Below are 24,363 nucleotides of genomic sequence, written 5' to 3' on the forward strand. Positions count from 1 at the left end.
ATGAAATACAGGTAAACATCACCAAATCACAGCTACAAAATTACGAATTCCACCCGAGTATAATACACATGTTAAAAAGAAAAAGAAATAAATAGAACTGCCAGTTAGTTGTCTTTATTGTCTAATATATTCTTTAAAATAAAGCTTAAAAATGTGTTTTCTCGGAAAATGCCATAGAAGAACAATTTTTGTTTGCTAAAGAATTATTAAAAGAAACATTTTTTCCTTAGTGTGCAGAATATTTTTCATAATAAAATAAACTTAGGTCAATAGTTCATACCTTACATGTCTGTGTATCAATTAGCAGTAGCAGCAATAATAATCAACAGCAGATCTAGTCCACCGAGACCAAACACATTAACATGGACATAATCAATTACATGCAACAAGCAGTGAAATTCATTTGCCCTTTTTGACCGAGCTACTTGATTGAAACCTGAAAACATTGAGCCAAAGAGTCAATTTAACATGAGTTTGAATGAGAAACTTTATTCAGTGGCGTTTCTTAATTCTTTAAAGGGAACAGCATCAAAAGTCCTGGCCATGTTGTTTGCCATAATGTTCTCCGGCTTTAATGAGTCGAAGAACTAAGAGCAGGACTGTGGTGTTTGCCGCGATGTTTAGCACCGCTGAGACGGTTCTTGATTTTTTAATCTCTTTTTTTGTTTGACTTTTTCTGACGAAATGAAGAGTATTGTAATAATGTTAACAAACTAATAAAACATTACCCTCCATTTTTGCAACAGGGATTCTGTATTTCTGACAGTTAGGCACTTTAAATCAGTAATAAAGACAGTATTAGCAGGAGCACTTATTATGGAAATAATGCATATTTTAAATATTAAATTAATATCACAAAGTGAACTTTTTTTAAAGTGTGCAGAAACATGAAAGTGTACTCTCTTTAAGTTCACTTAACATTCATTTCATTAAAGGAATAGTTCACTTTAAAATGAAAATGTTGTCATCATATACTCACCCTCATGTTGTTTCAAACCTGTATGAATTTCTTTCTTCTGCTGAACAGGAAGGAAGATATTTAGAAGAATGTCAGTAACCAGACAGTCCCATTGACTTCCATAGTATATTTTTTTCCTACTATGGAAGTCAATGGTATCTAAAACTGTCTGGTTACTGATATTCTTCTAAATATCTTCCTTCCTGTTCAGCAGAAGAAAGAAATTCATACAGGTTTGAAACAACATGAGGGTGAGTATATGATGACAGAATTTTCATTTTAAAGTGGAGTATCCCTTTAATATAGATCTGCAAGTACAGTTTTTATACTTTTAACTTAAGGCACTTTTAAGCACATTTAAAAGTAATCAGTGCATGTTGTTATTCACAAGGGTCTCATTGCAAAATGAAGTTTGTAGCAGAAATGTCTTTCATATCAGAGTGATTTAACCTCAGATCATCATTCAACACAGATCATCATGTTTCCCCGATGCGACTCTTAGAGAGCGAACAAGATCATTAAATAAGAGCTTCTAGCCAGAACCAAATCTCAGTCTGTTTGACAAATATCATTTTCAATTAATAAGTCTCTATATAAGTAGTGACAGCTTTGTGATACTGATTTTGCAATAAAACTGTGAACTGATCAAAAAATGTGAAATGTTACATTCAATCAAGTCGTTTCAACCCTGTCATAGAGACTAAGAGTTTGCAAGTAAATACAACATTTAAACAAAGTGACACAGACCCGGAAGATATAACACTCGTTTAAACGCGTTCTGTGTCGTAAAGCTTCACACTGAGTCTCGAGAAAGACATCAGCTTCATCCTTCATATCCTCAGACGAGGAAACATATATTACAACCAATATTACCAGCTAAATCAAATAAACAACCGTAAAAAAACCTGATGCTGATTTGAGAAGACTCGTCCTGTTATAAATCAAACTGAAGTGAAATGCAAAATATCCACAACAACTTAGTTTTAAATTGTGTAAAGCCTATTATTTAAATTCTTGCCAAGCATTTCGGTGTGCTACTTTATTTGTGTAATAAAGAAGAAGAAGAAAAAATGAAAAGTTACAAAACTCACTTAGAATGGGCAGTTTAAACGTTTAGCATATTTGCATAAGAGTATATTTCAAAAGTACCTCAGACAAACAGGTGAAGCGGGTCCGCGCGAGGAAACATCACTGTAGCGCGCGCTCTTCACGCGCTTCTTAAGAGCGCGCGACAGCCTTCCTCCAGAGCGCGCGCGCCTCTCTATCTATCTATCTATCTATCTATCTATCTATCTATCTATCTATCTATCTATCTATCTATCTATCTATCTATCTATCTATCTATCTGTGTCTGTGTGTATATGTGTGTGTGTGTGTGTGTGTGTGCGTGCGTGTGTGATCTGACAGTGTTGTTATGAATGTGTGTGTGTGTGTGTGTGTGTGTGTGTGAGAGATCTGACAGTGTTGTTATGTGTGTGTGTGTGTGTGTGTGTGTGAGATCTGACAGTGTTGTTATGAATGTGTGTGTGTGTGTGTGTGTGTGTGTGTGTGATCTGACAGTGTTGTTATGAATGTGTGTGTGTGTGTGTGTGTGTGTGTGTGTGATCTGACAGTGTTGTTATGAATGTGTGTGTGTGTGTGTGTGTGTGTGTGTGTGCATGTGTGTGTGTGTGTGTGTGTGTGTGTGTGTGTGATCTGACAGTATGATGTGTTGTCATGAAAGTGTGTGTGATCTGACAGTATGATGTGTTGTTATGAATGTGTGTGTGTGTGTGTGTGTGTGTGTGTGATCTGACAGTATGATGTGTTGTTATGAATGTATGTGTGTGTGTGTGTGTGTGTGTGTGTGTGTGAGTGTGTGTGTGTGTGTGTGTGAGTGTGTGATCTGACAGTATGATGTGTTGATATGTATGTGTGTGTGTGTGTGTGTGTGTGTGTGTGATCTGACAGTATGATGTGTTGTTCTGAATGTGTGTGTGTGTGTGTGTGTGTGTGTGTGTGTGTGTGTGTGTGTGTGTGTGTGTGTGTGTGTGTGTGTGTGTGTGTGATCTGACAGTATGGTGTGTTGTTATGAATGTGTGTGTGTGTGTGTGTGTGTGTGTGTGTGTGTGTGTGTGTGTGTGTGTGTGTGTGTGTGATGTGACAGTATGATGTGTTGTTCTGAATGTGTGTGTGTGTGTGTGTGTGTGTGTGATCTGACAGTATGATGTGTTGTTCTGAATGTGTGTGTGTGTGTGTGTGATCTGACAGTATGATGTGTTGTTCTGAATGTGAGTGTGTGTGTGTGTGATCTGACAGTATGATGTGTTGTTCTGAATGTGTGTGTGTGTGTGTGTGTGTGATCTGACAGTATGATGTGTTGTTCTGAATGTGTGTGTGTGTGTGTGTGTGTGATCTGACAGTATGATGTGTTGTTCTGAATGTGTGTGTGTGTGTGTGTGATCTGACAGTATGATGTGTTGTTCTGAATGTGTGTGTGTGTGTGTGTGTGTGTGTGTGTGTGTGTGTGTGTGTGTGTGTGTGTGTGTGTGTGATCTGACAGTGTTGTTCTGAATGTGTGTGTGTGCCGCTCCTCATGAGCTCCTCAGAGATGTGACCCTGGATGAACGGGACCGTGGGAAGGACATCATCGCATGTTGAGCTGGAACTCTCGTTAAAGCGTCCGGATGATGTTCAGTCCACGCTGAGGAGCATCTGCCCTTAAAGACCCTCAGTCCACTCGCTCTATTACAGCTGCTAACTAAGAAGAAAACCTTTCACATGTGTAAAGTACACAGTTACACTGGACCCCGAGAGTTCACCTTTAAGCTTTTCTTGATTAGATTATGGCAAATCAAATAAATGTTTGAAACTCACAAACTCACATCCGGCTGCAGTCTTCCAGGATTATGGACTTTATGGATATGAATGAGCACTTGAACACTTCACCTGAGCTAACATGCTTTATTTACTCGGCAGTCTCTCTCTCTGGGAATTAGAATCAGCGTTCTAATTAGAATATGGTGAAGGCTCGGCTCATGAATATTAATAAGCATGCATTACTGGACACTGTAGGACTCCCGAGCAACATTAATGACTTTAATATATATAGTATCGAAACCCTCTTTGTATTGAGAACGCCTGATTTGACCCTCACTAGTGAAGGGTTTATACTGCAGTGCACTGGTGTGTGTAAGAGTGTAGAGCTGAACCGGTTCCTCATTACTCAGTGTGTGTCTGTATTCTCCAGCTGACGACACTAGATGGCAGTGTTTACACACACTCCTGAAAACTGGCATATTCTCATCTCTGATCATTTCAACATCTTCAGTGTGTAAGATCTGACTCTCAGGTCTTTTAAATGCAGGGATGTTAATGTTTTCTTCTGATATGTTCACTTCTGTTAACAAGTCTGGAGTCTATACGATTTTTTAAAAATGTTTCTGAAAAGTCTCTTCTGCTCACCAAGGCTGCATTTATTTCATCATAAATACAGTAAAACAGTGAAATATTATTCCAGTGTAAATCAGCAGTTTTCTATGTGAATATACAGTAAAGTGTAATTTATTCCTGTGATCAAAGCTGAATGTTCAGCATCATTACTCCAGTCTTCAGTGTCACATGATCCTTCAGAAATCTCTCTAATATGAGGATTTGATGATCAAGAAACATTTATGATTATTATCAATGTTGAAAACAGTTGTTCTGCTTCAGATTTTGTGGAAACTGTGATACATTTTATTTTTCAGGATTCTCTGATGAATAAAAAGTTCAAAAGAAATATAAATGTTTTGTAACATTATAAATGTGATACTCTCACATCTGATCAATTTAATATGTGCTTGATGGATAAAAGTATTAATGTCTTTCAAAAGCATTTAAAGACTGACCTCAAACATTTGGACGGTTAAAGCATCTGTATTTAACATGATCACACTGCAGTTTTACACAGATAATATAAAATATTCCAAATTTCTTTATGACAAAGTTAAGTAAGCATGCTGTCAAAGCCGTGGAAGATTATCAGTTCAGTTTTTATCAAGTTTTTATAGAAGCTTATGGTTAGAAACTGAGCAGAGAGAGCCACAGGCCGTATCCCAAATGACATTCCTTCACTATATAGTGGGCGAACAGTATATGAAAGAGTATGATGTCTGAATTCACAGTATTCAGCAGACAGAGGGTGAAGAGGGACATGCGGGAACAAGCGGGATCGCAGCGACGGCTACGTCTGTCCGGAGTCTCACCGGGAAGGCCTTCGCCCGTGTAGTGCTCTACAGACTGCAGGCTTTCTCCTGAGGCGCAGTGTGGACTCATGATCATCTTACTGAGATAACAGCAGGAGAAGTGCTGTGAGCAGAGGACACTTCTCTACATCTCCTTCACTGACCTGGCCGAGGCTTTTACTCGTCAGCAGGAACGCCTGTACTTCACTACAGAGATATGAGCAAACAAGAGCTGAACGCAAACGTCAAGACGACTTGTAAGATGCAGCTGTAGATCATGATAGATGCAGGATCGCCATCAAGTCAAGCAGCAAAACCAGTGAAAAGAGGAGAGAGCACCAGTGGGAGGAGAGAGCACCAGTGGGAGGAGAGAGAGAGAGACGACAGAGACGGGCATGATCTGCAACAGAACGTGTCTCTTAAAGTCCCCCTGTAGTCAATCATTGTATCCCTTAAAGCTGCTCTAAGTGATGCTGGGTGATGAAGTTCAAGGGTTCGAAGTATTGTCAAACAAAATGGAGGCTAGCTCGACCCCTCCCTCCTCTTCATACCATCCCCTCCCCCTCCCCCTCCCCCTCCCCCTCCCTCTCCCTCCCCCTCCCTCTCCCTCCCTCTCCCTCTCCCTCCCCCTCCTCCTCCCTCTCCCTCTCCCTCCTCTTCATCGGAACGTCGTCTCTTTGGTCGTGTGTCGGCCACATCAAAATTCTCAAGAATATACATTTTCATATCACATATATTATATATATACTGTATATATATATATATATATATATATATATATATATATATATATATATATATATATATATATATATATACAGTATATACATATCTGGGGTCGGCAAACGCGCCAGCGCGTTTTGCTGGATTTTCTTCACATTGTAGCACAATAAACTTAAATTACTCTGTCATTTATGGTCATACAGAAAAAAGAAATATGAAAAAAGAATCTGTGATATTTCTACTTTTGTATGTGTCCACTTACAATCAAATCAAAACATTGTGCTTTTGTAAAATAAAGAAAATAAACAGGGTGTGCTTTCTGCCTCTCCGTCACGGTGAACTTTTTTTTCTTGAGCACGTCTATAAACTGAAACAAAACTCAGCGAATACTTGTCACACATTTATGAGCCATACACCTTTATAAACATTTAAGTGTGTACTTTTAAATGATCGGATTCAAACTGAAAACAAATATTCTCTGCTTAAGTAATTTGTATAAAACCAACAAGATGTCCAGCTTCTCAAGCGCTTGCTCATTATTTTTAATTTGACCACGCCCACGCGCGCAAAAGAGATTGACATGCAAATCGTCCACGTTTCACACGAAGGCGCTCGTTACCTCAAAAACAAAGCACCAAACTTCACCAAAGTCACTGCTTTTCGTCTAGTTTGGAAGACACGCCGTGAGCTTATATTGGATTTACCTCAGAAAAAGAAGAACCCCAGCTAACAGGGAACGTTCCCAGAACTTTCACTAACGTTCCTTAAAAGTTGTGTAAATGTTAGCACAAAACGTTACTAAAATAATGTTTTCGGAACGTTCATACAACGTTATTAACGTTCTTGTAACGTTGAGTAAAAAACGTTCTTAGAACAACGTTCTTGGAACGTCTTTATGACGTTATTCCTAATTGATGAACGTTCTCATAACGTTTAATAAAAAACGTTCTTAGAACAAGGTTCTTGGAACGTCTTTTTGACGTTATTTCTGATTGATGAACGTTCTTATAACGTTGATAGAAAACGTTCTTAGAACAAGGTTCTTGGAACATCTTTTTGACGTTATTTCTGATTGATGAACGTTCTCATAACGTTGATAGAAAACGTTCTTAGAACAAGGTTCTTGGAACGTCTTTATGGCGTTATTTCTGATTGATGAACGTTCTCATAACGTTGATATAAAACGTTCTTAGAACAAGGTTCTTGGAACATCTTTATGACGTTATTTCTGATTGATGAACGTTCTCATAACGTTGATATAAAACGTTCTTAGAACAAGGTTCTTGGAACGTCTTTATGGCGTTATTTCTGATTGATGAACGTTCTCATAACGTTGATATAAAACGTTCTTAGAACAAGGTTCTTGGAACGTCTTTATGACGTTATTTCTGATTGATGAACGTTCTCATAACGTTGATAGAAAACGTTCTTAGAACAAGGTTCTTGGAACGTCTTTATGACGTTATTTCTGATTGATGAACGTTCTCATAACGTTGATAGAAAACGTTCTTAGAACAAGGTTCTTGGAACGTCTTTATGACGTTATTTCTGATTGATGAACGTTCTCATAACGTTGATAGAAAACGTTATTAGAACAAGGTTCTTGGAACATCTTTATGACGTTATTTCTGATTGATGAACGTTCTCATAACGTTGATAGAAAACGTTCTTAGAACAAGGTTCTTGGAACGTCTTTATGACGTTATTTTGTGATTGATGAAAGTTCTCATAACGTTGATAGAAAACGTTCTTAGAACAAGGTTCTTGGAACGTCTTTATGACGGTATTTCTGATTGATGAAAGTTCTCATAACGTTGATAGTAAACGTTTTTAGAACAACATTCTTGGAACGTCTTTTTGACGTTATTTTGTAATTGATGAAAGTTATCATAACGTTGATAGAAAACATTCTTAGAACAACGTTCTTGGAACGTCTTTTTGACGTTATTTTGTGATTGATGAAAGTTCTCATAACGTTGATAGAAAACGCTCTTAGAACAAGGTTCTTGGAACATCTTTTTGACGTTATTTCTGATTGATGAACGTTCTTATAACGTTGATAGAAAACATTTTTAGAACAACATTCTTAGAACGTCTTTTTGATGTTATTTTGTGATTGATGAAAGTTCTCATAACGTTGATAGAAAATGTTCTTAGAACAACGTTCTTGGAACGTCTTTATGGCGTTATTTGTGATTGATGAAAGTTCTCATAACGTTGATAGAAAACGTTTTTAGAACAACATTCTTGGAACGTCTTTATGACGTTATTTTGTGATTGATGAAAGTTCTCATAACGTTGATAGAAAACGTTCTTAGAACAAAGTTCTTGGAATGTCTTTTTGACGTTATTTTGTGATTGATGAAAGTTCTCATAACGTTGATAGAAAACGTTCTTAGAACAAAGTTCTTGGAACGTCTTTTTGACGTTATTTTGTGATTGATGAAAGTTCTCATAACGTTGATAGAAAACGTTCTTAGAACAAGGTTCTTGGAACGTCTTTATGACATTATTTGTGATTGATGAAAGTTCTCATAACGTTGATAGAAAACGTTCTTAGAACAACGTTCTTGGAACGTCTTTTTGACGTTATTTGTGATTGATGAAAGTTCTCATAACGTTGATAGAAAACGTTCTTAGAACAAGGTTCTTGGAACGTCTTTTTGACGTTATTTCTGATTGAAGAAAGTTCTCATAACGTTGATAGAAAACGTTCTTAGAACAAGGTTCTTGGAACGTCTTTTTGACGTTATTTCTGATTGATGAACGTTCTCATAACATTGATAGTAAACGTTCCTAGAACAAGGTTCTTGGAACGTCTTTATGACGTTATTTTGTGATTGATGAAAGTTCTCATAACGTTGATAGAAAACGTTCTTAGAACAAGGTTCTTGGAACGTCTTTATGACGGTATTTCTGATTGATGAAAGTTCTCATAACGTTGATAGTAAACGTTTTTAGAACAACATTCTTGGAACGTCTTTTTGACGTTATTTTGTAATTGATGAAAGTTATCATAACGTTGATAGAAAACATTCTTAGAACAACGTTCTTGGAACGTCTTTTTGACGTTATTTTGTGATTGATGAAAGTTGTCATAACGTTGATAGAAAACGCTCTTAGAACAAGGTTCTTGGAACATCTTTTTGACGTTATTTCTGATTGATGAACGTTCTCATAACGTTGATAGAAAACATTTTTAGAACAACATTCTTAGAACGTCTTTTTGATGTTATTTTGTGATTGATGAAAGTTCTCATAACGTTGATAGAAAACGTTCTTAGAACAACGTACTTGGAACCAGGGGCGTAGTTTGTGGGGGGGTTGGGGGGGAGATAACCCCTCCAATATTTATATCTATGCATTACAACCCCCCCAATATTTATACCATGATCACATGAAAAATATGCAGACCCAAACTTCAACCCCCCCAATGTTTAAACCAAATCTACGCCCTTGCTTGGAACATCTTTATAACGTTATTTCTGATTGATGAACGTTCTCATAACGTTGATAGAAAATGTTCTTAGAACAAGGTTCTTGGAACGTCTTTATGGCGTTATTTGTGATTGATGAAAGTTCTCATAACGTTGATAGAAAACGTTCTTAGAACAAAGTTCTTGGAATGTCTTTTTGACGTTATTTTGTGATTGATGAAAGTTCTCATAACGTTGATAGAAAACATTTTTAGAACAACATTCTTGGAACGTCTTTATGACGTTATTTTGTGATTGATGAAAGTTCTCATAACGTTGATAGAAAACGTTCTTAGAACAAAGTTCTTGGAACGTCTTTTTGACGTTATTTTGTGATTGATGAAAGTTCTCATAACGTTAATAGAAAACGTTCTTAGAACAAAGTTCTTGGAACGTCTTTTTGACGTTATTTTGTGATTGATGAAAGTTCTCATAACGTTGATAGAAAACGTTCTTAGAACAAGGTTCTTGGAACGTCTTTATGACATTATTTGTGACTGATGAAAGTTCTCATAACGTTGATAGAAAACGTTCTTAGAACAACGTTCTTGGAATGTCTTTATGACGTTATTAGTATTTTCTGAATGTTATATTTAGGCTATCATAAAACGTTCTGGGAACATGTTGTTTGCTTCTTAACAGTTTACAATCACTAGATTTGTATAATATGACTATATATATCCATATAAACATTTTAAACATCACAGTAGTTTATAACACCACCCCAATAAACCAGCACTATATAGCCTATTAATAAATTAATATTAACTAGTGCAAAATGCCTGTGCAAAATCAGTTTTTGTGTGTGTTTTTTTAGTAATTGTTGGTTTGGTGTTTGAGTGCTCATTGTTACAATTACACAGCCAAAGTTTAGTGACATTTTTATTTTGTGTACAGTAGAAAGCAAATACTGATCCTGAAATAATGACATAAAATAAATGTGGAAAATTGAACTACACGATGCAGGGAGCAGACTACACAGTGAACTCAGAGAAAATGCTACGCTTGAGTAAAAACAGTTTGTGAATAGGCTACTACAAATGATGCCCGTGAAAGAGATTGTAAACGCATTGAATAGGATATGTTTTGTTGGTTAATAGCATGCTACTATTACTATTAGTAGTGATAATGTTAAGCACCAGAATGAAATATATTCAGAAGTAAACAGCATAGCTGACTTACAGATTCGGTTAACATGCACAAATGAGTAAGCGTGATGATTCAGGGAGCAGGCTACACGGTGAACTCAGAGAAAACGCTACGCTTGAGCAAACAGTGTGATACTACAAATGATGGCAAACTGCCCGTGCAAAATCGTTTTTTTTGTGTGTGTTTTTAATAATTTTTGTTTTGGTGTGTTTGAGTGCTCATTGTTACAATTACACAGCAAAAGTTCAGTGACATTTTTATTTATGCATGGAAGAAAGCACCAAGGAAAATTTAACTACACGATTCAGAGAGCAGGCTACACAGTGAACTCAGAGAAAAGCTGTGAATAAAATACAATATTCAGAAGTAAACAGTGTAGCAGTTGCTGACAGAGTGTTTATGCCAGAATGTTTAAACAATTACCTTCTTTTACTAATATATTTAACAATATCTTTTGTATTTCTAATCCAAACAACGTCAAACTTTACACTGCACTCACTTGTGCCTGTAGCAAAAAACCTGTCAAGTTTGAAAATGTTGTTGTTAACAGACAGACATACAGACACATAGACAGACTGACAGACCTTCCTATAATTTATAGATAGATGTATGGATAGATATGCTATCCACATATGTGAAGCACTGTTAAATATATTGAAATACATTTTGAAAATATATTATTTCAAAAATACATTGAACATACATCTTTTAAATTGTTCCTCATGTTACATCTGTAAATATGTTTACCTGGATATATTTCACAAAATATATTCATGCCTTAGCCTATATCATGTTTAGTTTTTAATAAATGTTTTTGCAATTTTATTTCTACACCACATTAACCATTTATAAAGCTTTTTATAATATTATAGGCTATTACACATTACATTATATTATAGCCTATTATAACCTATGATTTTGTAAACATACACTCGTGCTTCATCATTCTGTTACAGTTTGGTGATGACCACTAGCCTATACACTTAAAAATGTTAACCTCACATTTCAGGATATTTTAAATGATTACCAAATAATTCCCTCCATCAATTCTTCTTTTATGTAAATTCTGCGTGACTTCTAACGTTACGTCTTTTAATTGGCGCGCGCACTCGAGTTACATTTGAACCAGATTTGAACTGAGTTACCATGGAAACGGGCGGGGAGCTCAACTAACTGACGACAAGCAGGAACTCCGTCTTTCACTGATGCATTCGCTAATTTCAGGTAAGTTTGGTGAGTTTTGTCACCAACATTACACAAATAGTACATACAAATGTTTCTGACACATTCTTTCATGTAAATGACACCCTTCCGTTGAATATTTACTTTATAGAAATGGTTTAGTGTCTTTGGGAAGAGTCCGTTAGCATCTCAAATTTTAGGCTAACGTTAACTAACGATAGAGGTGAGGTTAGGTTGATTAGACTTTAGCTGTAAGTTTAGGCTTTAGGCTTTTAATCTTATGTGTTGATTTGAGGTTTTGTAAAAGTTTTGCTGGCAATTTTTCAATGTGAATGGATGTAAACTAAAAAGTATTCTGGATGGTTAATTCATAGTTTTCACGTGACGGAATGCCCACCTGGAGGGCAAATTGGGGTTTTATAATGCCATCATGCCTAGTATTAACATGAATGTCACGCAACCGCTTAATTCGAAGGTAAGTCAGTTGAATCACCGTTTTATATTAATGTGCTCTTTTAATTTAAGCATAACTTACAGCCGCACACACACACACATACGTTAACGTTACACACAGATTAATAACCTTGCTTCAAAAAAATGCTACTTTTTTTACAAGTGAATGAACGATTTATTTGTCCAAAGGACAAGTTACAAGACCAGGGTTAAAGGAGAACTCCGGTCAATTTTAACATTGAGCTCATTTTTTTGTACATTTGGAGTGCTGTCAATACAGAGAACAACGACAAAAATTGGTGTTGCCTACACCGAGTTATCCTCTTTTTAAAATTTGCACCCTGTTGACTTCAATGGGGCAAGTACTAAACCTGCTTTTAGCCTCTTAACATCCTTGATGTGTCATTACAAGTGCACAGAAAATGTGAGTGATTCCTTCTGAGTGAACACGAGTGAGTCTGACTGCAGTAGATGTGAAAGAAATGTATAAAAATGATGTTATTTAAGCCAGGCAAATACCTTTGTTTACATCCTGTTTTTCGGTTGAAGTCCAAAGTAGTCGATTGCCGAGTTCACGCGCGTGATCATAGGTATTAAACCTATGCGTGTGAACTCTGCAATCGACTACTTTGGACTTCAACCGAAAAACAGGATGTAAACAAAGGTATTTGCGCTGGCTTAAATAACATCATTTTTATACATTTCTTTCACATCTACTGCAGTCAGACTCACTCGTGTTCACTCAGAAGGAATCACTCACATTGGCTGTGCACTTGTAATGACACATCAAGGATGTTAAGAGGCTAAAAGCAGGTTTAGTACTTGCCCCATTGAAGTCAACAGGGTGCAAATTTTAAAAATAGAATAACTCGGTGAAGGCAAGACCGATTTTTGTCATTGTTCTCTGTATTGACAGCACTCCAAATGTACAAAAAAATGAGCTCAATGTTAAAATTGACCGGAGTTCTCCTTTAATGCCAAGCGGCAACCTCCCCGTCTCTCTCTTGAAACCAACACGGAAGTGAGTTAAACTGCAATTCATTAACTGGCCGCTTGGCCTGGCTGCAGGAGTGAGTCAAATCTGTATCTCCCTCATGTTAAAATTACCAACTTTACAGCAGAAAAAAACATGTTTACAGCCTGGATCTCTATGTGGCTTTGGTCTATACAGCTAATTTTGCCCTTCATAACAACTGTGAGGGGGGTGAATTATTTTATAACTCGTCCGTTTAGTTGATTAATATTTAAATTTAAGGGTGTGGCCAGTGGCCACTTGAGTGACAGGTGGATTGCCGCTGTCAGTGCTAGCCGTTTGTCTGCTGTTACTAGTCGTCACACTTCACCTCAGCAAATGTTAGCTGCTGAACTTGCCATCTCTGCAGTGTTTGTGCTTTTTTCCGGGATTATTTCATACAATTTAATACTTGGGTACAAAGCCCACGTCTTTGGATTCCGTCGTTATCGTTCGAGAGAACAACCAGCGCTGTATTTCAGTTGTTTTCCTCTGTGAACATGCACTAATGGATGTCTGACAATTTCGTTGCTTTTTGGGGTTTTCAAATTTAAAACGTCAATAAATGCTCGTTCGTTCTGCTCTCACCGAACAGATGGATTATAATATGCTTATGTACCGTCAGATGAAATCATGCAGGCGTCGGCGCTTTCTCCGTCCGTGCAATAAATGCACATGAATGAGCGCGGATTTTCTAGCGCATTTACTTGCACTTCAAAGGTAATCTATGGTTTAACCCATTTGAGAGACGGCCAAAATCAGAATTTAAAATGGACTGAATAAAGCTCTCTACGAACTTAAGCGATGCCGCGCTGACGGACCATGAAAGAGTGACGGACATGTAACGTTATGCACATAAATCACTGTCACACACAAACACTCTCGGAAGTAATACACAGTCTAACTTGTAGCCACGTCTTTTAACTATTATAATATTTCGAAGGGCAAAAATAGGAATGTTTAATTGGTTTTACATTATCAGCTAACTCGATCACGTCGAGCTAGGTGATTTCAGATAGCCAGGCTGCTCAGCTCCACTCACGCCCCGCCTGTTTGCCTATTTTCTGTTATCCGGGAGTGACGCAAGGCCAAGATGGCGACGGACGGCTACGCCCACTTTAGGCTTCAAAAATGCTCTTCAGAAACCTACGGGTGACGTCACGGACACTACGTCCATATTTTTTTACAGTCTATGGTTAATGCCAAGCCCTTGTTTATACATTTTTATAATTTTATTATAAAAGCTTAAGAAAACCTTTCTCAATGCTGCTATTGTCATACAATGAAAGTATTACTTCCATAGTATGGCAAATTAGTACAAATTAGAAAAGTTTAGCAGGTACATAATTTTGATGCACGTTATCTTATTTTCCCCTCAATGATGGAAGTTTTCATTTTCAGGTGTAGCTAATCGTTTACAATGTGTTATTAAACCTTTCCATTGTATAACATTTGTAACCTACATTTTAATCTTGTGTGTTTAATATTTATAGTACTCAAAGCACAGCCTAAATAACTTAAGGGTTAACATTTATAGAGTAGTCACACTGTTGTTATTATTAAATGTTTATGAAATAATAAATCACCATTAGTAACATCAGTCAATCTGTTCACTTTACAGACAGGGCATGAAGAGACTGGACCACAGACTGGATCACATCATGAACAGACTGGACCACAGTGCTAGTTTGGCACCCCCACACTACTTATATTTAAGGGTTAGTTCACCCAAATATGTATATTCTGTCAGTAATTATACACCGTCATGTTGTTCCAACCCCTAGAACGCGAGCTGTCGGTAGCTGCAGTCACCAAAGTCTGTCTGAGTTCTATACAGTATAGTTTTTATACATTTACAAGGAGGTGGGACTTTTGGAGGTGGAGACAAGTCAAACAAAGCAGAGGGATGATTCTTGATTCAATCAAGAATAAGCATAACACTATCATTCAAATGATCCAATCAGCCTGATAGCATCACCCATACCTTCACATGATAATAGACAAAACTTGGAGTCATGTCACTGTTCAGGAGGTGTACACAGATACAAAGGTTAATGTCCGATGACTGGGTTGCTTGACTTAATCTTCTTTGAACTGTCAACTCACATGAACATAAATTAAACTGTCATCATCTATGCCTCACATGAACATAAATTAAACATATTCCCACAATATGTTAGCCAGCCATTAAAAACCGTTTTACCCACTCCACAGTGCACCAAACGCAAATCAGTTATAACACTAGACTATCGATGTATATGTCCGTTGAGGGAATAATGTTAGAAATCAAACTTACCTTTCATCACATTGCATTAGTTATAATTTGTTCCCTGTAATCATAAGCCTTGTCTACAGCAGCAGCGGAGTGATATTGATTACCTAGGCAACCGAGTGAGCCGGTCCACACATGATGCAAGAGTACCGGCATAATTACCTGCCGCTGGCACACTGTGTTTACTTTTTGCCGCATTACTAACCGGAGCAAAGTAAAATTCCGCAGCTGCTGAGAAACTAGTTCCTTTGGGATCATTGAGATGAAAGGTAATGTTTGATTTCTAACATTATTCTCTCAACGGACATTTTCATCGATAGTCTAGTGTTATAATTTATTTGCGTTTGGTGCACTGTGGAGTGGGTAAAACGTTTTTTTAATGGCTGGCTAACATATACCCTTGACTCGCGCTAGCCTAGCATCGGCTAACTATCCAAATATAAGAAATAAATAAAAAAAAAAAAAAAAATGTCTCCACTGATGAATAACAACCAGGCTGACTTAAAAATGAGGTCCGATGTCAAAAATCCCGAACCACCCCTTTAAAGGGATAGTTCACTTTGAAATTAAATTTTGCTATGTTTTAGCTTACCTGAAGGGCATCCAAGATGTAGGTGTCTTTTTTCCCGCAGTAGTTTTAATTTTGATATTTTTAGGTCAAACCGTTCTTGTCTGTCAGTCATTTCATGCAGGAATATGGATTCTGTCTCAAAGAGTATGCACAGAGTCCAAATTAAAACAATTCCCCATCGTCCAAATTAATCAATTCCCCATCGTAAGTACACATTGATGGCCTAAGACACGAAACGAGCGGTTTGTGTGAGAAAACGAACGGTATTTATATCGTTTTTACCTCTTATAACACAGCCACGTCCAAATGATCTGAGGGCGTGGGCGCTTCCTGCTGTGTGACGTGTGCGCATAGATGTATATACACTAGATGTCGCCTTGGCTACGGCAGTTCATTGGAACGAATGTCTTTAATGCGACATCTAGTAGGGCTGTGCAATTAATTGAATTTGACGCTTGCCTTGTCCAGTCCAGCGCATTTTGAGAGACGGAGAGAGAGAGAGAAGACGCATCACCGCTGAACACTCACGCGGTTTGTGAAATTGTATCTTGGAGAAAGTTTTAAAATTATTGATTTGATTTTATAATCTGTGTGGATTCATTTAAGATACTCATACAATCTACATGCTAAAGTGAATCAATGTTTGCGGGGGGATTTCCCGCATTATAAGTGGTAGACCTGCGGGAATTAAATACTCATTGAAGTATTATCTGATACATTATTTATTTTAATAGTTCAAAAAGTACAATCAATGTTCAAATTTTGATTTTTTAAGAATTGTTGAAAGGTGTCTTTGGTAACACTTAACAATAAGGTTCATTAATTAGCATTATAACTAACTTACCTTAAGATAAACTAATAATTAACAATATTTCTATAGCATCTTAGTTAATATTAATTTCACCATTTACTAATACGTTATTAAAATGAAATGTTGTATTTGTTAACATTAGTTATACCATGGTCTGGGTGAATACTCGATTCTGATTGGCTGCAGGGTGTCCATTAAAAAGTGATAATGTACACCTAGGAACTGATGACAGTTTTAAATGATGCGCTGGTTCAAACTCACTGATCAACTGCTGCGGTCAGCTCGCTGTGGCCACGTTGCTTGGCAACGCCTGTATACTATTAAATAGTGCGCTCGACTTAATAAATAAAAACCCTCACGATTTTTACTCTAAAACACATTAAACTTTAGTAAGTGACCATGGTATAAGCGGGTTAACCTGTTAAGCTGCAACCCCACTTTTGAAAAATCCCCAGAAATGACATACCCAAACTGAAACAGATACAGTTCATGAACCCTTTGTACTAAAAGGACAAGTATGGTCTCATTTGAAAGCTGACACCTGGCAGTTTATTGTAAATGTAGAATTAATTATTGTCATAATGACAAAAATTGTTATAAATAGCTTCAAAGTTTTGTAAAGTTATTAGAAATTAATTTTAATGAAACATCCTCATGAAAATAAAATTGAAGTTGGCACTGGAGCAATCTAGAAATGCACTACAGCTAAAGCCACATGTCTAAACATTTTATGTTTAAAATCTGAAGATAATAAGTCCAAAACTCTGTATTTAGTTACATGTTTTTCAAGACCATGTCAAATTACTTTATTTTGATTTGACACTAAAATGCTGCTGATGTTTATTGTCAACTTCTAACCATCTATCCAGTATATTGTCTCTATTGTTTTGTGGTGCAAACGATCCCCATTCAGTCTCAGTCTCCCCCTGCACACATTCACACCTCTCCAGACTGGTTATGGCTCGAAATATGCATTTCTTTTGTCTGCATTATAGTTACTAACGACTGGCTATTCACATGCTATTCATAGGGTTTCAATCCCTAATTTCTTTTCTCAAAGTTCTCCTCACATTTTAAATAAAGAATAAAGAACATTCTTGAATAAAGAAACTTTCAGTAAGCATTCAAAAAAACATAAAAGTATAACTTCTAGGTTGCAGGTGCACCTAGGGCTAGCTAGCATGTTAGCTTAGCACACCATCAATACACGACAATTTATGAGATTAAAACCATGTTTGTGCTCCAAACTTACTTTAAAACGCAAGATGAGTGTTTTAAATAACCTTCTGTGATCCAATTTGGCTTCAGATAAAAAAATCAGACAGAAAATATACTATTGTATACTGTTCTGCACAATGATAGTCTATATAGATTAGCATTACATTATACATATAATCTATTATTATGAAAATACCTGGCATGTCTTGAAAAATACAGGTAACTCAAATATCATTGCAATCATGTTTATTATCTTCAAAACCTCTTTATCTGCATTTTACAGCGCGAACTCTGTAGCTTTGTGTGTATCAGTGACGTCCTGGAATGTCACATGATCATGGCTCTTCTTCATGTTCCAAATATGGACAATTATTGTGCATACAGCGCCCTCAGGCTGTTGGTATGGATTGAAAACACAGTATCAGACTAGTATGCAAGCGCTCATAATGATTACATCGACGCATTTGGGTATAAATTCAATAAATATTATTCCTGTCTATAGAAATATGATGTGAATCTATGAGAATATATCAATATTTCTCCAAATCTGCACATTTTTGAGCTAAAGCCCTGAGGGACGTTGTTTTGTGTATCGCTGTCATGACGACAGCACGGGAGTTTTTTATGAATGGGAGCGGCTGACGCGCATAATTCATATTAAAGGTATCGACTCATTTTTTCATTTCATAACTCCTGACACAAATTAAGAAATAACTGTCGCTATAAGTTTCTCAGAATACAATAGTGGTCAAATACTGAAACTTGAGTCTTATATCTTTTTAATGATGTATAGTTTGTCGAAGTATAACATTAAATCTGATAGTAACTTTGAGCTATATATATAAAAAAACGCTTCAGTGCGCCGACGCACTGGTGAGGCTTAACAGGTTAATGCCCTTCGAGGTGTCCATTATCAGGTATTAATGGACTTCAGCGGAGGTTCACACCTCGCCGTCGTCCATTAAAACCTGATAATGGACACCTCGTCGGGCATTAACCCTTACTTAATGCAGTGTAAACTAACATGAACAAACAATGAACAGCTGTATTTTTATTAACTAGCATTAAAAAAGATTAATAAATACTGTAACAAATGTTTTTCTCATTGTTAGTTCATGTTAGTTAATACTTTAACTAATGTTAACTAATTAACATTATTGTAAAGCGTTACCGTGTCTTTTTAATAAATGCAACACGTTCCCAGTCATGTGAAATAATCGTGTTACATAATCGTGATTTCAATATTGACCAAAATAATCGTGATTATGATTTTTTCCATAATCGAGCAGCCCTAACATCTAGTGTATATACATCTATGCGCACACGTCACACAGCAGGAAGCGCCCGTGCCCTCAGATCACTTTGACGTGGTTGTTTTATAAGAGGTAAAAACGATATAAATACTGTTCGTTTTCTCACAAAAACCGCTCGTTTCGTGTCTTAGGCCGTCAATGTGTACTTACGATGGGGAATTGTTTAATTTGGACTCTGTGCATGCTCTTTGAGACAGTGACCATAGACCTGCATTATATGACTGACAGACAAGAACGGTTTGACCTAAAAATATCAAAATTGAAACTACTGTGGAAAAAAAGACACCTACATCTTGGATGCCCTTCAGGTAAGCTAAAACACCAAAATTTAATTTCAAAGTGAACTATCCCTTTAAAGGAATACTCCACCCATTTGCATTAAGCTTTGCAATGTTAGAAACCCAGTCATACTATTGAATGGTCGTGCAACATTTTCTCATTTTCCCCTGAGACGGGAGAAATCTGTATTTACCTCTTTACACTTCCTCCTACAATGATGCAAAAATCGTCATTTTGCGTCATTGTAGGAGGAAGTGTAAGAGGGGGGGATTTCTGTTGAGACTACAAGCACTAGTTCCCACCCTTTCAAACCCGCCCATAGGGGGTTGGAGCTAATATGCTAACAGACCTATCACAGATCAGTGCCAGTGCGTTTGATTTCACCGGCAGAAACCTGCATGTCCGGCCGTCGAGATCGTCCAAAATGTCCGGGATTCGGCTTTGCTTTCTACGGTCGCCATTCATTGTTTACATGCACACCTTTTGTTTCAATCTAACTGAATTCATTCCGATTGGTGAATCTGAATGTAGTGTTTACATTAACGCTAAACATGTGATCGGTTGATGTGCGTTTTACCATTGCTAAGAAAATACTCGCTCCTCCGTGAGAGATAGCCCAGAGACCGGTGCGTCTCACAGGCGCCGCTCATCAGTAATCATGCCACCGCTTTTGCATTCTACAGTCGCCATTCATCATGTTTACTGTGGCGAGCAGGACGAGGCTAGGGCCGCGGGAGAAAGACGCGAGGCCGGTGGCGTGATCGGTTGATGTGCGTTTTACCACTGCTAAGAAAATTCCCGCTCCTCCGTGAGAGATACGAGCCAGTGCCTCACAGGTGTCGGTCATCAGTAATCACGCCACCGGCCTCGCGTCGTTCTCCTGTGGCCCTAGTCTCGTCCTGCTCGTCACAGTAAACACAATAAATGGCGACTGTAGAACCCAAAAGTCGAATCCCGGACATTTTGTGCCCGGGCATACTCACAGAGACTAGTAACTTAGCTTAGCTTAGCTTTATTATTTACAACTGCTCTCTAACCGGTAGGTGTGGCTTGAGAGTGGCCTCGTAGAGCAGCGAAGCAAGTGCATTCTGGGAGTTGTTGTCTTTCATCCACATAAGCCAAAAATACATTTTCTGGCTTTTCTTAGTCTAGAAAGCTCCAAACTAAAAAAATAATTTCACATTAGGGCTGTGACGGTGGCAGTTTTTTACCACCGCGGTGGTAATGGACCCAAATACCGGCGGTGTTGCGGTGTTTGGGTGGTTGTTTTGAAATAAATAAATAAAAACAAAGAAACGACACAATAAAGCCTGTAAAGCATTGCTATAAATATAAGTAAATACTGGTAACTTACATAATATAATAAATCTATTCTATTTAAGAAAAATCTTAATCTATTTAACAAAAAAAAAACTTTTGTTTACACACCTGCAAACTTGTCGCTTTTCGCCGAAAATCGCCGTTTTCTTGGTCAATTGTGTCATTTATGTGAATCGCGTAGAACCGGAGAGGTTTTTTTTTGGGGGTGTATTGTTTCTCACAGTAAACTGCCATGCAGGCTAGAATTGCGAAACATTATTGGATAATTCTTATAATTGACATTTCTCTGGGCCAATCGGGATCTTAGCACTTTTTATAATCTTGAAGCACACGCACAGCGTCAACAACAGCTGAGCTCGCGATTTGATGAGACGCCTCTGGCTACCGTGCGAGTCTAATGGAAACCATGGAAACTCACGCAGGAATTTTCCAGCATTGAACTTGTTTTAGCGCCCGCCAAAGTGATTTTTTGTCCTGCCAAAGTCTTATTTGATCGGTGAGTAATGTAGATGAACGGCTGCGTTTGTGACAGGGCGTATGTTTTAACTAAAAGAACGACGAGAGAGAGAGAGAGCCGGTCGCGCGCGCGCGCACTCTCTGTGTAAACGACTTCACCGTCTCCATAAGCGCTGCCCTTGCTCTCTCTCCCTCGCACATATTAATCAAAATAAATCGACACGGTGGTAAAATGTCGGAAGACCAAAGTTTCGTGTGGAGCATTCGGAGGTTTTTTTTTCCCTGAATTATACTGCTGGGTGTGAATTGTGCTAAATAAGTTTCCTTATCTTCTCGCGTTCCGGACATTCAGCTGACATAAAACAACACTTTAATTAAACGAAATAAAACTATACAGTGATGAAATGTTTTCTGTGTTGACACAAATCTTGGATTTCCATGTCCTAACTGCTGGGATAATCACACAACGCGCACGACACGTCCAATTCGCGAACTAATGACTCCTTTGAACCGATTCATTTTAATGAACTCAGGAGACGTCTGAATCGGTGTATAACTAATCAGTAACACTTTAGGTTTTATTTATTACATAAATTATATAAAAAGTACAGTTTGCTAACTCAAGCTTAAACTTTAAAATAAATAAAACCACTTTTTTTTAAAGCATTTTAAACATTTTTCCACACAGTGCTATCAAGAATCGATAAGAGAATCGTTAAAGGAGAAGTTCACTTTTAAATGAAAATTCTGTCATCATGTACTCACCCTCATGTTGTTTCAAACCTGTATGAATTTCTTTCTTCTGCTGAACACAAAGGAAGATATTTGGAAAAATGTCAGTACCGGTAACCAGACAGTTTTTGGGTCCCATTGACTTCCATAGTAGGAAAAAAAATATACTATGGAAGTCAATGGGACCCAAAAACTGTCTGGTTACTGACATTCTTCTAAATATCTTCCTTTCTGTTCAGCAGAAGAAAGAAATTCATACAGGTTTGAAACAACATGAGGGTGAGTACATGATGACAGAATTTTCATTTTAAAAGTGAACTTCTCCTTTAACGAATTGGATTGATAATCAGAATCGTCAGTGGCATTATTATTGATAAAATCTTATCAAATCCCATCCCTATGTGAATACAGTAAAATTATAATCAAACATTAAAGAACATACATGTTTTTTAATAGTTTTTTTTTTAAGAGTTAAAAGATTAAGACATTTTGCTAACATGAGGTCTTATTGTGTCACTGTCAGTCTTGTTACATCAGTGCAAAACTAGGGAATGCAGATTAATTATTATTATTATACATCATTCATCAGCATGCTATGATTAATCCCATTGCATGCATAAAAAAAAAGTTAGTCTGCTAACTACTATTAGTCTGCTAACTACTATTTCCACACAAAGACGCGTGATATAGCCTACCGCTCTGCGCTTTGAGAGGGATATGGGACACGAGCAGGAAAGAGACCATCGATCTCTTTTCTGATATCTTCAGGTTTTCTACTTGTAAAAGGTATGAGGAGATTATTTTATTTTCCACATGGATAAGACATTTAAGTTATGTTTGCGCGCTGCCAGAGAAAGCCAAACTAAAATCACCCGTCCTTGTGAAACGCGCTTTACAAATGAACTTGACGCGCCTATACCAATATGTCTAATAACAAGCACAAACTGTGTTGAAAAGAATTTGACGTTCATGTAAAAAATGTAGGCTATATCTGTCCTACAGCGGTTTTTCTACTTTAGCCTGCACAGTAAAGAATACGAAAATAATCGACCTAAAAGCGAACAAAGGAAGAAACGTTTATAATCCCCTTTGGAAATGGGTGAGACACGAGTGAAAGTATGGGAAAAGTAAAAAGAGATTCCATGCAGGGATGAGTCACGATTTTTGAATATTCGATTATGTTCTAATGTCTGTTGTGTGATCATTCTCTAAAATAAAATCTCCATGTTCTGGTGCTGATGCGGTTGACGCGTTCATGTGTGTGACGCTGCCAATAACGCACATAACAGCTGTCACAAACCGTAATGATTATGAACGTGTCAAATATAGCAAGGAGACATTTGAATTGTTTATTAATAAAGTGTTTTTTTTGTGTGACAGTGTCGGGCTGCAAAGATGAAGTTGACATTGCTCACTTGTCATCTTCGCAGTGAACGCGCCTAGAGAATTGCACACTACGGACTACATAAACATGCTAGTCGGTTTATTTTCGTTTTGAATTGTTTTGTTTAAAAGTAGACAATTCAACTTTTTATATGGAATAACTAATGGAATATTTTTAAATTCACTGATTATTATGTTCCATGAATATTATGCTAACCTTAAGATAACGTTCCATGAACGTTATGCTAACCTTAAGATAACGTTCCATTAACGTTATTCTAACCTTAAAATAACGTTCCATGAACGTTATGCTAACCTTAAGATAACGTTCCATGAACATTATGCTAACCTTAAGATAACATTCCATGAACGTTATGCTAACCTTGAGAATGTTCCAGCAATGTTGTGCTAACGTTCCAGCAACGTTATGAGTTATATTCGATTATGTTCTAATGTCTGTTGTGTGATCATTCTCTAAAATAAAATCTCCATGTTCTGGTGCTGATGCGGTTGACGCGTTCATGTGTGTGACGCTGCCAATAACGCACATAACAGCTGTCACAAACCGTAATGATTATGAACGTGTCAAATATAGCAAGGAGACATTTGAATTGTTTATTAATAAAGTGTTTTTTTTTGTGTGTCAGTGTCGGGCTGCAAAGATGAAGTTGACATTGCTCACTTGTCATCTTCGCAGTGAACGCGCCTAGAGAATTGCACACTACGGACTACATAAACATGCTAGTCGGTTTATTTTCGTTTTGAATTGTTTTGTTTAAAAGTAGACAATTCAACTTTTTATATGGAATAACTAATGGAATATTTTTAAATTCACTGATTATCGGGTGAA

General features: G+C 37.2%; 2 protein-coding genes across 3 annotated transcripts in view; one reads left to right on the forward strand and one right to left on the reverse strand.

Moving 5' to 3' along the window:
* Positions 1 to 2,255, reverse strand: part of ano1b (anoctamin 1, calcium activated chloride channel b) — a 59,094-nt gene extending 56,839 nt beyond the window's left edge. The window contains exon 1 of one of the 2 annotated variants that reach the window (XM_079858992.1): positions 2,108 to 2,255. The gene's annotated coding sequence lies outside the window, so the exon portion shown is untranslated. The remainder of the gene's footprint in view (positions 1 to 2,107) is intronic. The other variant, XM_079858994.1, reaches the window with a different exon arrangement.
* Positions 1 to 24,363, forward strand: part of LOC307151144 (endonuclease domain-containing 1 protein-like) — a 244,755-nt gene that overhangs the window by 117,319 nt on the left and 103,073 nt on the right. The gene's annotated exons all lie outside the window — the stretch shown is intronic.

The sequence above is a fragment of the Squalius cephalus genome, assembly GCF_949319135.1.
Source record: "Squalius cephalus genome assembly, chromosome: 23".
Classification (NCBI taxonomy): Eukaryota; Metazoa; Chordata; class Actinopteri; order Cypriniformes; family Leuciscidae; genus Squalius; species Squalius cephalus.